This window comes from Phascolarctos cinereus, unplaced genomic scaffold (assembly GCF_003287225.1).
Source record: "Phascolarctos cinereus isolate Bilbo 61053 unplaced genomic scaffold, phaCin_HiC Scaffold_7;HRSCAF=346, whole genome shotgun sequence".
NCBI lineage: Eukaryota > Metazoa > Chordata > Mammalia > Diprotodontia > Phascolarctidae > Phascolarctos > Phascolarctos cinereus.
Window position 1 is genome coordinate 114,697,713 of NW_027556180.1, and position 17,770 is coordinate 114,715,482.

Here is a 17,770-nt window from a genome sequence, read left to right on the forward strand (position 1 = left end):
GAAAAAGAGAAAAGAACACACAGACAGATAAGATAGATGATAAATGGATCATATATATGGTATAAAAATATTAGAATAGAATTTGATAAATTTCACAGTAAAATACCTTCATGAAAAGGAAATTAATAATTGCATTAAGATTGGAAAAATAACAGACATAGTTTATTTTAATAAATAAAATTACCATCTCATTAAGAGCTACATTCCCTAGAAAGTTCAGTTCAACATTGAAAAGGAAGATACGCAAACCATGAAGCATGCACACAGCTATACTTTTACACACACGCACATATACACATATACATATATATGTGTGTGTGTATATATATATGTATTTACATTATATATATATGTATATATATATATATACATACATATAGCCATATGAGTATGTCTGTTTTACTATTGTTCTTCACAGTTCCTCATTAGTTGTATTTTTCATTTTTCTCGTAGGTCTGTTTGTATATTTGAGGAAGTATGTATATGTATATGTATAGTGATATGTAAGTATAGGTATAAAGACCCCATAGTTCATTATTATATATTATGTTTATCTTAAGAAAAAAGTCTTATTTTTTTTATAAATAACATAATTAAGGAGCAACTTTAGAGGTTATTTATCTATTGTATTTCACAAGTCAGGACCGAAGAAAACAGAAAAAGAAAATGAATTTTAAGAAAGGTGATTTCAATCTGCCTTAGGAAAACAGAATGGAAAGTGTGGAGTCATAGCTATGTAACAGCCCACAGGCTTGAGCTGACTGCAGAAACCCTAGGAGTTGTATTTCTTCCTAGCTGTTTGAAAAGAGGAAATTAACATGAGATTAGGACTTGGGTTTTTTCCCTTTCAGTGAGAGTTTTTGAGGATCTCTAGAAAGAAGGGCAGCTAGGTGGCTCAGTGCATAGAACACTGGGTCTAGACTCAGGAAGACCTGAATTCAAATCTGGCCTCAGATACTTACTAGCTGAGTGACCCTAGACAAGGAAGTCACTTAACCCTGTTTGCCTCAGTTTCCTCATCTGTAAAATGAGCTGGAGAAGGAAATGCAAATCCCTACAATATCTTTGCCAAGAGAACCCCAAATGGAGTCAAGAAGAGTCAGACATGACTGAAAGGACTGAACCACAACAAAAGAAAGAAGAAAAAGAGAAAAGAGGTATCACGATCTTTGCTAGATGTACGGAGTAATAGTATGACGACAGTGGTTGGTGGAAATGTCATCTATAGTTCCTTTCTTCAAACCTTTCTTCATGAATCCATGAGAAGGGATTTCTAGACAAATACATACATACATATATATGCATGCACGCGTAGACGTATGTATACAATATGCATATATGTATGTGTGGTAGGTGAAAGATGAAATTGATGGGGTAGTTGGGTGCTTGTGTTTGGGTGCTTGTCCTTGGACCCCAGTTTCTCCTTAGCCTCAGAAACACTGTCCCTGACAGGTTCTCCCCAGCCCAAGGACCCTGTGCTTAGCAAGCACTAATGAGTGGGTCCCAGCAAAACCCTTGTCTCTTTTCTGGTGCAGTTCCAAACAGCACCTGAAGGATTTATTAGTTTAAACTGACTTTGCACTGGGTCATAAAGACATTCTTACCCACTACTATACTATCCTACCTCCTTACCTTATTATCTACATCCTGGGCTCCTCATTAACTGTATTCTAGACTTAAGACATATGTATACTCCCTACATCTATCTTGTCAAACAAGACATTGATTGGTGTCAGATTGGACAACTCTCAGTTACCCTGAACTCTGGTTGACTTAATGACATAGCAGGCCTAAAATCACACCTCCATGTGGCCCCCCTTGTAGGCTTTTCCTAGTGAACTCTGGGTAAAATGGCTGCACAGTAGGTACAAGAAGTGCATGTCTTTTAAGAACTGACCACTCCTTAACCACTACCTAATCCTACCCTGAATCCCCTAGTTAGCATATTTGGCACATGTTTTATTGTATTTTATCCTATATAAACTTTAACTGTACCTCTCTAAGGTTGCAGGATTCTTTAAGAATCCTTGCCCGCTGAAAAGTGTAACAATAAACTTTGCCACCTTGGCTTAAAGAATGCTTGAGTCTGTGAATTCATTCCACACGACCCATCCTGTAATTCAGTCTTTGAGGGGTCACAACTTCTCAACCTCTCAGCCCGCAACAAAATGGCTGAGGAAAACAAAGTTTTGAGCTTCTGAGCACGTTGCTTTATCAAGCAATGCATGCCAATTGCCAGGACCGGACTTCCTCAGCTTAGGCCTGGACCTTGAATACAGAGGCATACAGACTTTTATATGTTAAAAACAATTAACAAAGAAAGGCCAGTTAATTAAAAGGAAACAATACATTAGGTAATCTGATTTCCAACTGTATGAAAGATTAGGGGCTTTGCAAATTGTGAACAGGTACAACTTACTGAATTCAGGAAAGGAGGTATCCCACTCCCCAAGTATCTGTAAACAATCAAAGGAACATGGAAATAATAACTGACCACCTCAGGGCCAGTTTTCAGATTAGATATATGTGTTGCTTGAGATGTAGAATTGTGAGAAAACTTCTTGCTCCAATCTTTGGAACTGACCAGGTTTCGGATCAGCATAACTTAGGTCCTTAGTTAAGAGTCTCTTAAGTAACAGATGGAGGTGGTCCAGTTTTCCAGCAAAAGAGGGCTCGATTCAAACAATGCAATAACGTTTTCTCCCAATTCTCCCAATTAATTAGTTTTCTCAAAGACAGAAGTTGGACAAAATCCATAATCGTATAGAAACTAACGTAGCTCCAGAATTGAGTCACAAGATGGAGTCAGTGTGGTTAACTCAGTTCCCACAATTAATCACTTGGTGTCCTAATTTTAAATCCTTCATATGTATTTATGCATGTGTATATATGTGTTTACATATGTATATTTAACCACGGATTGAGAGCCTGTTCTTGTGTGTGTGTATGTGTGTATTCATATGCTTCATAATTATACTTTAAAGAAAATACTTACTTGAACTTGAGTTCTTAAAAAAATAATAATCTGTGTCATCAGACACGAGCCTAATACAGAAACCCCTAGGGTTACGCTTTTATGAGGAACCATGATAAACTGATCTTAACAGTTTTAAGTAGGAATTTTTGGTCCCAGAGCAAATAATGCAGACCATGATCATAGCAAGGGATGTGTTTGCCCTCAGTTTAATGAAAAGTGATGTGGACAAAGACAGAAAGAGATACTGAGACATCAGCAAAAGACTACTGCTGAGGAGGCTTCCTGGTGGAGGGGAGTGAAGCAAAGTGAGTAGCAGAGGAGCTAACCCTTGCCTACTATCAGGCAGCTTCCTATTTTAATCTGATAGTATAGTCCTCTGGATAAAGAGGTGCTAAATCTCTTTTTCTTTTAAGCTTCTAAAAGAATACGAGATACCTTTAAATTCAATGCTCTGAGGCAAAAACCTTCCTCTACCAATCAGCTCCATTGTCTCTGATTTTGACTGTTAATTTGTATCATGGTGTGGTTAATGAGCGAATTGCACAATTTTAAAATGGTCTGTTAATACAAATGGATCTAATAGTGGTTGATTTGGTGGCTTTATCCAGACATGAATTACAAAAAAAAAAAAAAAGCAAGTATTGCTTATATTCAGCCAGAAACCATCCCACAGCTAAGGCAAGAAAAGCAACAAGAAAAACAAAGCAAAACAAAACAAGACCAGATATAAATCTGAAAGGTGAATGACACAAAAATGAAGTGACTGTACCTGATTTTAGTACCAATTAACTCTTTCCCCATTTAAAAAAAAAATCAAAGATGTTAAAGACCACATAAATGATATTCCCACAAGTGCTGATAAATTTAAGCAATTTTTTTAAGTAGTAGTCCTATTCCCTTTTTTTAGATATCACCACAATTGTTTAACACATCTTAAAAATCATATGGAAAAACTATAAAGATCATGCAGTTCTTTGCCCTTATTTTTATAAATGAATATACTAAGAGACAGAGAAGTTCAGTGATTGGCCAATCTCAGAAAGCTAAAATATGGTCTTCTGATTCAGAATTCATTTTTGTGTTTTTTTGCTTTACTGTACCACAGAAGATAGGAATGCATTTTAAAATGCGTATCAAATTAAAGAAAAATTGTGATGTCTTTGATTTAAGGGAAGACATATGTATATGTGGTACATCTATGCATATATGTGTATGTATGTATGAATGTATGTATGAATATAATTCTCCAGTTGTGTGTGAGAAAAAATAGGAATGCCCAGCAAGGCCTTAAATTAGCAAGAGAGAAAATTTGCATAACTCCAAAGTTCAATACAAATATATCATCTTCATTGATTAATCCATCTCTACGTTCAATATCTCCTTCTCTATTGGCTCTTTTTGCTCAGCCATCTTCAGCCAGAATCTTGTCTTTCTCTTCACCCATCATTTTCAAAATCCAGGAAAGAATAGCCTATCTTTACTACCTCCCCTTCTTCACTATATACCCATTCCTTAATATACAGAAATTTGGCATCCATTCTTCAGAGCATCCTTCCCCAAGGTCATGAAAGTTCTGAATCTTGCCATATCCAAAGGTTTCCTTTCTGTCTTTTGCTCTCTTGCCGTCTTAGTAACATGTAACACCATGGACCCACTTGTGTTTGCTTGATACCTTGTCCTTTTTTGGCTTCTATGTAATACAGCAACTATCATTTTTATATCACTTTAAGGTTTGCAAACCACTTTATACATATTTTCTCATTTTATTTTCACCACAAACTAAGGCATCAAAGGTTAAGTGACTTACCCAAGGGAACCAATGAACCTATGGCTTCCTTACTCCAAGTTTAGCACTCTATCCATTGCTCCACCTAATTTCTACGACTACATTCTCTCTATTTTCCTGTTATTTGTCCTCTGCTCCCTTTGCATATTTCTAATGTTTTTCCTACCTCTTAAATTGAGATATTCTCCAACATTTGCTTTACTCTTACATTGGAGTCATAGGATCACAGATCTGGAGATGGAAAGGGCTCTCTATGAACAATATTATTCTGACTTACATTATAGTTACTTGTGTGCATGCCTGATATTCCCTGTTGTAATGTAAACTTCTTAAAGGAAGGGGTGATGTAATGTTTCACTTTTGCTTCTCCAGCACCAAGCAGAGTGCTTTGTATATAGTGGCCCTTGACAAATATTTGTTGAGTTAAATTGAAATTACTACCAGGAATAAACTTTCAGACATGTTTTTAAAGGAAGTCATTGGTCATAACTGCTTTCAGTGTGCTTACTACTGTTGACCACCAACTTCTTGTAAAGAACATCAGTCAAAAAAGAGAAGTAAATATCCCAGACGATGGATAACTTTCCATTTCATTTTAATGCTGATTTAGCAATGATGAAAGTAGCTTGTGTTTTTAATAATTAATTATATTGTTTACATATTAAACTTTAAATGAAGTATAAAGAAGAATTAAACAGACTACTTACTCAATGATGACAAGCAGAAAATGGAATTATTTTGACTTTTATCTTTAAATGAAGAAATTCATTATTTCTCTAAAAGCTGTATGTGAATCTACCTACCTGTATCAAAATTTCAGACTATTCTAATACTTTTAATTTCATGTGGTCCAAGTATATAGTTCCCCTTTCTAATTATAGTCTGGAAATCCAGGATGAAATAATTATGACATGCTTTAGCTTTGTATGACTCTGGTGACATGTGATTTTATTCCAGATGCTCTCTATAGAATTCCCTTATAGTACTTTTCAGCAAATTTTCTTTTAAAACAATTAAAAAGGTTCTGTATTATTTGTAGGAGTAGGGAACATATCCTTCCTAGCAGTTAGCAGAGTATGGAATGTGTAACCTTGGGCACAAGGACACAAGATGATCTTTGAGCATCTTATACAAATGTAAGTTATGTTTAGGAGTAATCCATCAATTAATATTGAGATAATGCTACTTTTATTATCTATCTCACAGGATTTTTGTGCAGCTCCAATTATACAATGGACAGGGAAGTTCTCTGTAAGCATAGTGCTTTGTATTAACTAATATTTATTTAGGTTTTTTTGGAAAGCAATTTTGAAGCAACCCTATGAGGTTAATACTACAAGAATTAGTATCCCCATTTAGTAGCTGATAAAACTGAGGCTGAAAGATGTTCAGTGATTTCCCCATAGGTATACATCTTGTGTCAGAGAAACATCACCTGAAGAAACAGCTTGGCATAGTGAATAGAGGGTTGGACTTGGAATCAGGAGCACTGCGGGTTAAAATCCTCTCTCAGACATTTACAAGCTGTGTGACTCTGAGCAAGTCACTTAACTTTTCTGTATCTCAGTGTTCTCATTTGTCAAATGAAAGGGTTGGTTTGATTGTATTTCCTATTTTAAATATATTATCCCATTAGCTTATGATGCGCTATACCATGTTATCTCTCTTTCTGGTTCTTTCCCCTCTGCCTAAATCTGCTCAAATTTCAGCTATCCTAAAGCAACAGCAACAGCAACAATAATGAAAAGCCCTCACTAGACGTTACAATGCCCTCAGGGTGTTGTCTGATATCCACCTTTCCTAGCCAAATTCCTTTTTTTTTTTAAACTTTTTAGGCAATTGGGGTTAAGTGCTTGCCCAGGGTTACACAGCTAGTAAGTGTCAAGTGTTTGGTTTGAGGCTGAATTTGAACTCAGGTCCTCCTGACTTCAGGGCCGGTGCTCTATCCACTGTGCCACCTAGCTGCCCCCCTAGCCAAATTCCTTAAAGAAAATTATACTTACTACTTCTGCTTCCTTTTCTCTCATTCATCCTCAAGCTTTTGCAGTCTGTCTTCTGACCTCACCACTCAAATGAAACTGCTCTCTTCAAAATTGCTTTGAATTGCCAAAACTGATAGTCTATTCTGAGTCCTGTTTCTCCCAGCGTTTCTGCCAAAAGAACCAACCACCACCCTTCCAGCTTCCCAGCTTTTTATTTTGCTACTTTCCTTGACTCCTCATTCTTCCTCACTCTATATATCCAACCAGTTCTGTTCCATTGTTTTGTTCCTCCCTCCAAAACATCTCTTGCAGCTGACTGCTTCTCTCTGCTCACATGGTTGCCACCCCAGTTTATATCCCCATCACTTCTTGCCTGAATTATTACATTTTCACCGTTCTTCTTGCTTCAAGTCTCTTAATATTGCAATCTGTACTGCTTCTAAAGTGATTTTCCTCAAACATAAGTCTGACCATACCATTCTCTTACTCAATGACCTCCAGTGGCTCCCCATTGCCTCTAGATTACAACATAAATTCTTCTGTTTAACTTCTAAAGCCCTTCACAACCTGGCCCTAACCTATCTTTCTAGATTCACTGAATATTTCTCTCAACCCACTTTCCCACCACCTCTGCAATCTACCAAAGTGGTCTTCTCTATATTCCTCAAAAACAATCCACTATCTTTCAACTCAGTGTCTTTGCACATGTCTAGAATGAATTCCTTTTTCTCTTCCACTTTATAGAATGCTTTTCTTCCTCTAAGTTGAAGCTGAAGCACTACCTTCTTCTATATATGGTCTTTCCTGATCCCTCAAATGCTAGTTCCCTCCTTCCCAAGCTACCTTATATTGAATGAGCTTGTATTTATGTCTATTTATTCTCTTGATATATATTCTGTATGTGTGAATTTATGATCTCCCCCATTTGAATGTAAGTTCTTTGCAAGTAGAAATTATTTTGTTCAATATATTTGTATCCCCAGCACTTGCACAGTTTCTGGCACATAGTAGGTATTTAATAAATGCTTTTTGATCGTTTGCTCACTCCTCTGCTGGGTATGCTCTTGAATACGCCGAAGACACAAGGAACAAAAAGGAACTGAATGAGAAACAAAGGGCACTCACTTCTTGCCAAATGTGCAGGCTTGTCAGAAAATGGAAACATATCATTGGGTACTTTGGTGTTTTCAGTATCATTTTTGGAAAAGAAGAAAAAATGTTATGTTACAGTAGAAGGGATTTCTGCTTCTAATTTGGCCTTCCTAGAAAGGTGAGAAGCTTCATTAAAGATATTTCTCTGTTCATTAATTAATTGATAAGCAGTTGTAATAAAGTGCTTAGAGGAGTGGTTGTCATTAAGAAATTTCTCTAGGGGCAATGTTTCAGGAAAAACTAACTATCAACTGAGGAATATAAAGCAATGCTTAATATGCACACAGAGTAAGGCCAAAGGAAGTTTATATTTTCTCTGAAGCAGTTGGAAATATATTTTGAAATCTCTAGATAATTAGATATTTAGAACATTATTCCTGTGGACTTTTTAATGAGTTTAATAGTACTCAGGAGACAAGAACAACTTTTTTAACCCTATTTAGGCTAAATCTTTATTCATGGATTTGTAATTTTCCTGACTGCATAAGTATAACAGACATGAAAGCAATCATTTTGAGCCTTTATTTAAAAACTAAGATCTTCTTTGCCCTTCCTTTCTAGGGGCTTCCTTGACAATCCCCTGCTCACAGACCTTTAGTAAATATTCATGCTTTATATTATACCTGCTTCAATGTGTTCTGCTTTCTAAATGATGTTATCTACCAGTTAAATTTTGAGTTTTGTTGTTGTTGTTTCGTTTTTTTCCAGTAAGGGGAACACATTTATTCAGAGCTATACATGCCAAGGTCTCTTGTGACCCATGACACACTTTCCCCAAACCAAAAGATTTAGGCCATTGAACAGAATGTTGTTAATGTCCCCATTTGGAAACTCAAACTGCAGTCTTGGACTTGCTAATACTAAACTATAGTCGATAGGCATAACCAGCCTGGAAAAATATTTGGGGCAATGAACAATCATTTTTTTTGGTCTTTGTTTCATCAGTGCCTACAATAGTCCCTTGAACATCTGTTAGGTAGGGGAACCTGTGGCCTCAAGGCCACATGTGGACTTCTAGGTCCTTGAGTGTGGCTCTTTGAATCCAAAATTCATAAAACAAATCCCCTTAATAAAAGGATTTGTTCTGTAAAACTTGGACTCAGTCAAAAGGCCACACGCAAGGACCTAGAGGGATATATGTGGCCTAGAGGCCACAGGTTGCCCATGTATTTTTGGACTTGTTGAATTGAAATGATTTTTTTTGTCCCTTAATTTTTAAAAGTAAATCCAATTATACGGTAAAATTATTTAACATTAATCTCTCCAGCTTACTAGAGAGATAAATCTTTCTATAATTGCCAGCTGAACTTTCAGGAACATTTAAAGAGATGCTTTCATTGCTAGCTTGTTCCAGAACATAGTTCCTTGTTGAGTCTAGCTGAATTGGGAGAGATTATGGAGGTAACTCAGGAAAGAAGACTCAGCAATGAAATTGTCAATGACAAGAGGGAAACGACGAGTAACTAAATCAAGAGCCATAAAAATATCCAAAGATTAGTTCAATGATAGATGATGGGAGGCCAGGAGAAAGGCTAGAAGAGATAATACTGGAAGCAGCAATTTCAGTAACTAGTAGTCTGAGGACTCAGGGACAAGGACTTGGCAGGTCAAGGAGGACCTACAAAGACAAGTAGCTGGAAACATGCCCTCTAATCATCTTTTCCATTATATAAAAATAACAGAAGTAATTAAGAGAAATTCATTCAAGCGCTAGGAAGAATTATTTACTCTAATGTAGGAGTTCTTAACCTGTTTTTATGATTATGTTTTTATGTCATGGACCTCTATGGCAGTCATATGAAATCTGTGAACCCCTTATCAAAATAATGTTTTTTAAATGCATAACATAAAATACATAGGCATACAAAAGAAAATGAAAGGTTAAACAAATTATAAATATATGTTTTATCCATCCAAGTTCTCAGGCCTAAAATCTATCCTTATGATTCATGGACCTCTATACTAGTCTCTTAGGTGGTACAATCTTAGAGTTAGAAGGGAAACTCAAAATCCACTAGGTCAAATTACAGTATTTGAGGTTCTGTCCTCTTTCTGCTCCACCAGATCCTCTTTATCAACCTCACCCCAGTGCTATAATTTTTAAAGGCCCTTCCTGAGTGAGGGTAACTTTTACTATTACTTGTGCAGAGCAGAAGGGGAAAAAGCATAGGAAAAAGGGATGGAGAGAAAGAAGGAAGAAGTAATGGAAAGAGTAAGGGAGAGAAAGATCCACTTGGAAAGGAGAAAAGGAAATGGCATCCCTGGGGATGGAATGAGTCAAGGCTAGGTAAATTCGATTTTAAGCTTCTTGAGGTCAAGATTGTCTTTTGCCTCTTTTATATTCCTAACAATTGGCACCATGATGGGTTCACAGAAGTCATTTAATAAATATTTACTGATGGATTGATTTATTTGGTTAAGGGATAGAGAAAGAGAAGGAAGGATCAGAAAGCATGCGGTCCACTGTCCTATAGCTGCCCAGAATTCAAACCTTCAGTTCTCATTCCTCTGCTAGAAACTAAGCTCAGTCTTCCCTTACTGGATTCTGCTTGGAGGACAGACCCAGATAGATAATTTTCTACAGGAGACCATATTTTCTGAAGCAGGCAATTGACTGAAATGTGTATAAAATACCAGATTTCACTACTTGTTGGATAGGGAATACCATACCCCCCAAAAAACCCCTAAAATATTAGATTTGTTCCCTAATGCCTCTAATAAAATACATATCCCTCTGTCACTTAAAGCCTTTCAAAATCTGATGACAGCTTACCTTATTAGTACTTATATATACCACATATATATATATTATATATATATATATATATTTATATATATATATATATATATATATATATATATGTATATCAGATTTACATATACCATATTACACACACACCAGATTTTATATATGGGTATACTATATGTAGATACATATATCAGATTTATATATCCATATATATGTATATAATATTTATATATACCAGATTACTCTTTTAATCTACCCTTCCTCTGAATCTTTCTTTGAAAGTATCATCATCTTCACAGTCACTCAGGCTCAAATTCATTTAGAAAAAAGAAAAATGTGGTATATGAATTTAATGGAATATTAACTCTATACACATGTAACACAAGCTATGAAGAAGTTATATGAAGAGCCGTGACTACAATGACTCAGATGAAAATAGCCTTAAGAGAAAACCACATCCACACTAATTGCAATGACTGACCTCCATTCCAGAGAACAAAGAGTAGGTACTTTTCTCTCCTCTTGGTCAAAAAAAAAAAAAGAATGGGACCAACAGCACATAATGTTGAATCATTCATATTTGATTGTCATTGTTGTTATTGTTACAAGAAATGCTTCATTGGAAAGAGTTATTTGGGCTAAAAAAATGGTGTAAAAAACCAAAATCCATTAATAAACAATTTTTTAAATAAAGAGATATATCATCAAGGAAATCTAAAACCAAAAAGGAGGTGAGTTGGCCATGCATGTAGTAAGAGTGGGACAGCATGAGTACTGCCTTGGTAACTGAGAAATATGAAAAGACATAGAGGGAGTATTTTAGGGTTTTGGGTAGATCTTTTATGGAAGAGTTTTTTGTTGTTCAACCGTTTCAATTATGTCCAACTCTTCATGACCCCATTTTGAGGTTTTCTTGGCAAAGATACTAGAGTGGTTTGTCAAGTCCTTCTCCATTTATTTTACAGATAAGAAACTGAGGCAAACAGTTAAGTGACTTGCCCAGGGTTACACACCTAGTAAGTGTCTGAGGCCAGATTTGACTTCATGAAGATGAATCTTACTGATTTCAAGCCAAGGGCTCTATTACGGTGTCCTGTAGAGCTAACTACAAGACACAGTAAATAATTTTTCCATGATGAGGAAGGGCTGTAATCTGCATTGGGCATACAAGGCCATAATCTGCACTGGTGAAGAAACTATTTATAAATCAATACCTTCTTTATTCTATGAGACAACCTTCACCTACTTGACAGATGTCATGTCTCCCCTTCTCCAAGTCCTCTCTCCTCCAGGCTAAATATCCCTATTTCTTTCATGTCATCTTTATATAGTGAGGACCAGTACATTAGTAGAACTAGTTTGCCTTAAGTTAACCATCTCTACACTTTTACAGCATGAAATGTGGCTGTTATTAGCCAAGTTTCTGTGGAGCAGACCTGAAGCAGTTTGAACTGACTGTCGCCAAGTACACTTATTAGAATCCAGTTGTGGGTTCTTTGGGCAAAGAGAATATAATACCAGTTTGGGAACTTTGGATGAGATGTAGCTGAGATACCAGGCAACTTCCTTACCAAGTGCTTTTAATCTCCTTGCTGGCAGCTTTGACCTTTTTTTTTTTTCTTTTTAAATGAACTTTTTTTTTTAACTACTTTGTGAGTTAATTTTACCTGGAGGTTATTGAATCTGTTTTTATTAAAAGAATGTTTTATCTGAACCTCCAGGCTCTGAATCACCCATTATACCAGATGTGGAACTATGACCAGCACACATGCATCATCTTAAAGTCTTTTGCCAACCTGGCTACCCTTCCCCAGATGTTCTCCAGCTTAGCAGTGTCCTACTTAAAATATGATTCTCCCAGCTAATAGTACTCTTGTTTTTCCACAATAGTATTCCCAATAGTATTCTTACATTTAAATTTTCTTGTTAGTTCTTATGACTATTGAGAAGATTAAGATTGATCCTGTATCATTTTCTTACTGATCACATTTACAAGTAGTTGATTTTGTCCTGCAATTGCTTAAGTCATGGTTCTTTGCCTCTGAACTTAGTTTGGAGTTCAGCTGGCCTGTAATGGGTTAAGTTTAGAAATTCAGGTCTCCTGCTTCAAGGGATTTAACTGACTTTTCAGAATGCACGTGAACATAAAGGGAGTTTGGGTTGATATCCACCAGCCTATCCTTCAAAGATGTCTAGATTGTGGTCCAAATGTCTGGGCCACTATCTCACACCAACACTCAGACAATGAGCATTTCTTAGTCTCCTAAAAGAAGAAGGGGGTTGGTTTCTAGCCCTTATTATCAAACTTCAACAAATCATGTTGCTCCCTACACCTTAGCTCTGTAACCAATCATGTTACCTCTAATTCCATGATCTACCCTGCTCTGTTCTTTGTTCTGGACTCCCCAAAACCTATATAACCAAAACTGTCCTTCTGCTTGAGGTTTTTGGCATTAATATAGACATCCATTGACCCATTTATGGACAGGCATGCCCCTGCTAATAAATGTTCTCTTGCTCAGAGAGCTGCCTAAGCTTACCCTTTTACTGAAATCTCAAGTATGACACAATTATGGCTTTTTGGATTGAATTTTACATTAAATAATTTTTTATTAAAATAATTACTAAAAAGAAATTACATTGAAGATTTCTGCAGTAGGATTATTCTTAATACTACTGATGAGGTATGACCAAAGTAAAAGACACTGGGATTATCACTCTTGGACACTATTTTTCTCCTATATTGGGTTTCTTCACAGTGATATCACAGTGTTAATTCAAATTTAGATTGCAATCCACTAAAACTCCCAAATACATATTTAGATGAAGTGGATTTTAGTTTTATCTCTTTCATTTTATAATTGTAAAGTAGAATTTTAAATATAAGTAGATCAATTCAGTTCAACAAATATTCATAAAGTGTCAACTACATACAGAATATTTTGCTTCCCTCTATAGTATTTACACAGTTTATTTAAAATATGGCCCCTGGCCTCATGGAACTTAAATCAAGTAGGCTGATATGAACATATCACTCAGTTTTCTTATGCCACTATTTTCTCTTTCACCCCTGCTTCACAAGAAGAGGCTGTACTTTTCCATGCCAAGGAGAATCCCTTTACCTGTACAAGTGATCGCATTTCATTCTGTCTTCTCTCCCCTCTGTCATCCTCATTTTCTCACTTATCTTCACTATCTTTCATTCTTGGTTACTTATCTTCAGTCTATATCTACTCACTGCTTTGCTCCTTCCTACAAATATACCTGCCTTCCCCATCTTCAAAAAAATCCTCACTTTGTTCTTCCATTTCCACTAATTATCATCTCGTACCTTTTCTTTTCCTTTTGTGGCTAAACTCTTAGAAGGTTGTTTATAATATTTGATTTACTTCCTCTCATCTTACTTACTTTACTCTCTACAATCTGGGTTCCAACATCATCATAGCTGTTGTCTACAAATATCCAAAACATCCTTCTTCTTTCTTCTATAAGGTCAGTGTCTTGCCCTCAGTCTTCTTTTCCTTCCCAACTCTTGCCCTTATCCTAGGGGAGTTCAGCACACATATTGATATTTCCTCAAACACTCTTACCACCCAGTTACTCATCTTACTCATTTCTCTTGACCTATTTTTGCACCCCAATTCATCTACAAAACAGAAATGGTTATAACTTTGATCTTGCTCCCACCCACAAAAAATGTACCACGCTCATGTTTAAGAAACCCACAGATCTCATTATCTGACTATAATATGGCTTCTCACCTCTTCCTCTGACTTCCCTTACAAAATCCTACTCTTCGTCCACATGTTGACTTCCAGTAACTTGATCTCTTAGTTTTCTCCCAGGTCATTTTCCCTGTACTGTTCCCTCTCTCCTCTTTTCCCCATCTTGACTCCTTGGTGAACCAATTCAACTTTATACTGTCTTCCTCTCTTGAATCCTTAACCCCATTATCATTTCACTGATTATGTGTTCCAAGCCTTAGCCTTTGATTGCTCCCACCATTTACCACCTTGGTTCCTATACACATGCTACTGAATGAAGATGGAGAAAATCACGCAACCATTCTGACTACGTTCCTGCAAATTTATGTTTCACAAGCTCAGCTGGGCACTCACTGCTTCTAGACAATCCTTCTATACTTTTCTTATCAACTCACTATCTTACTCTCCACAATGGTTCTTCTAAAAGTTTTCATCTTTCCTCAAACCTTTCATGGTTCCCCCTCCCTTCTCAACTAAGAATCTTGTCTTTATTTTACAGAAGAAAAAAAAATGAGGCCATTTGCCATGAGCTCTTTCTTTTCCCCTCTTCCTCATCTCCTATTCCTCATATGTCTTTTGTCACTAATTCCTACTGTGTCCCTGTGTCACATGATGAAGGGGCCTTTCTTCTTACCAAGGCTACTGCCTCTACTTGTTTCCTTTCTATCTTTTCCACCTCTCTGCACTGCAGATCACCCTCTTCTTCTTCTCTCTAGGTTTTCAGGATAACACTCTCTCCTACTTCTCTTCCTACCTATCTGGCTGTTCCTTCTCAGTCTCCTTCACTGAGTTAGCACAGAAATCATGCCAGTTAACCATAGGTGTCCCACAGAGTTCTGTCCTGGGTCCTCTTCATTCCTCTCTTTATTCTATTTTGCTTGGTGATCTCATCAGTTTACACAGATTTAATTATCATGTATATGTTGATGATTCTCAAATCTACTTATCTAGCCCTAATCTCTCTGTTGTCTTATATCTCCAACTGCCTTTCAGACATCTTGAATTACATATCCTGTAGAAATTTTAAATGCAACATGTCCAAAAATGAACTCATTATCTCTCTCCTAAACTTTTTGTCTTCTGAACTTTCTTATTCCTCTTGAAGGCAACATCATTCTTCCAGTCCTCCAGACTCTCAACCTAGGTATCATCTTCAATGCCTCACTCTATTTCATTCTTGGTAACCAATATGTTGCCAAATCCTGCCATTTCTAGCATCTCTCATTCATGATCCTTTCTGATACAGCTATCACCATGGTGCTTGTCCTCATCACTCCTGACCATTGAAATCTCTTACTAATTGGTTGGCCAAAAGTCTCCTTCCACTCCAGTCCATCTTCCACTCAGCTATCAAAGCAATCTTTCTAAAGTGGAGGTCTGACCATGAACACCCCTCCACACCACACCACCCCCATTCGAGAAACTTCACTGACTCTAGAATCAAATATAAAATCTTCTGACTGACATTCAAAGACCTTCATAGCCCGCTTACCCCTTACCTTTTCATTCCTTTTTTCACATTAGTCACCCCCACATTCTCTGGGATTCAAGGACACTGGCCTCCTTACTGTTTCTTGAACAAGACATGTCTTCTAACTTTGGGCAGTTCAAATATTCACTGGCTGTCATCCATACCTAAAATTCTCTCCCTCCTCATCTCTACCTTCTGGCTTCCCTGTATTCCTTCAAGTCTCAGTTGAAATCCCATCGTCTACAAGATGCCTTTCCCAATGTCCCTCAATGCTAGTCTTTTCTCTATTGATTATCTCCAATTTATCCTGTATATATTTTGTTTGTACATAATTGTTTGCATGTTGTCTCCCACATTAGACTGTGAGTTCCCTGAGGACAAGGGACTGTCTTTTGTTTTTCTTTGTATCCCTGGAGCTTAGCACAGTGCCTGGCTTATAGTAGACACTTGATAAACATTTATTGATTGACTGAGTGTCTGCTACTACACAACCTTAAAAACAGCAATAATCTCAGAAGTGATAGGAACAGAGGATAAAATATAAGCTGGCTTCACTCCCTTCAGTTCAATGAGGCTTTTAAAGGCATGAGATTTTTTTTCTATCTTTTCTTTTTATTTAAAGACCAGGTATCACTCTATCACTCAGGCTGGAAGTGTAGGGGGTTCATCATTTCTCTCCAGGCTGCACTTCTGATTCTTTGCTATTTCAATAATGCTATACACTCTCTTTACCCTGGACTTCACACAATTGGAAATGTTCACCTCTGCTGCCTCTCCTGAATGATTTATTCTTCCCAGAACCTCTCTTAGGCCAACTATACCTTCATTACTCTCCAGGCATCACCTCTAACTGTTTATACTGTCCAACTCCCTTTTCAGCTTCCTTTTATGTATCGTCCTTCCCTACTAGCATGTAAGCACCTTGAAACCAAAGACTTTCTTTCTGCTTGCATGTATTCCTGGTGCTTAACACAATGCCTTGCACATTGGAAGCACTTAATAAATGTTGTTGATTTGACTGGCAGAGCTTTGACCTAATCCATATCTCACTTGAGTCACTTCACACCTTCTTAGGCAACAAGGTGGCCCCCTGGTGTGCTCACCACATTAATTACAAATAATGTGGACACTTAATCATCTTAGCCCGGTAAGACTCATAACTCTGAAGTTGTAGAGATATTCCAGCCTCAGTCTTCCAAGTAGCAGAGATTCTAGGTGTGTGCCTGGCAAGGCAATAGCCCTTAACCTCTTTTTTTTTTTGTCATGGATTCCTTTGGCAATCTAGCAAAGTCCTTCTGAGGATAATGAATTTAAGAAAATAAAATAAAATACATAGATATACAAAGGAAATTAACTACATTGAAATATTGAAGTTCATGGACCTCAGGTTAGAGAACTCATGTTCAAAGAGATGACGTTGGTCTTTAAAAAAAAACTGAATTCTCAGCATCATTAATCTGGGCAATGATGCCAGAGAATAAAAGAACTCGTAAAAAAAGGCACCTAAATGTATCAGTTTATCCACTTTCCCATCCTCTTGTTCCTTTCTGTGGGAGGAAGGGGGAGGGGAGTTGTTCTTACTCAGAGTTCTCACTTTTCTCTTTTTTGGTCCAGTGCCAATTTCTTTCATCATCCTAAGCATATACTTTGAATAAACCCTCCCTGCCCTTTATATTTCCAATCATAATAAGCATCTTGACTAATAATGGTAGGCATGATGGAGGTATCAGGGTCACCAAAGATGTCTAGCAAGTAAAGAGAAGTTCCATCCTTTCAACCACACTGGACTGCCAGAGAGGAAGTCACTTATTCTAAGATTATAGAATTCATTGGGTTTTTTAAAATTATGATACATTTTAAAGGTTAAACAGTGTTATTAAAATGTTCTA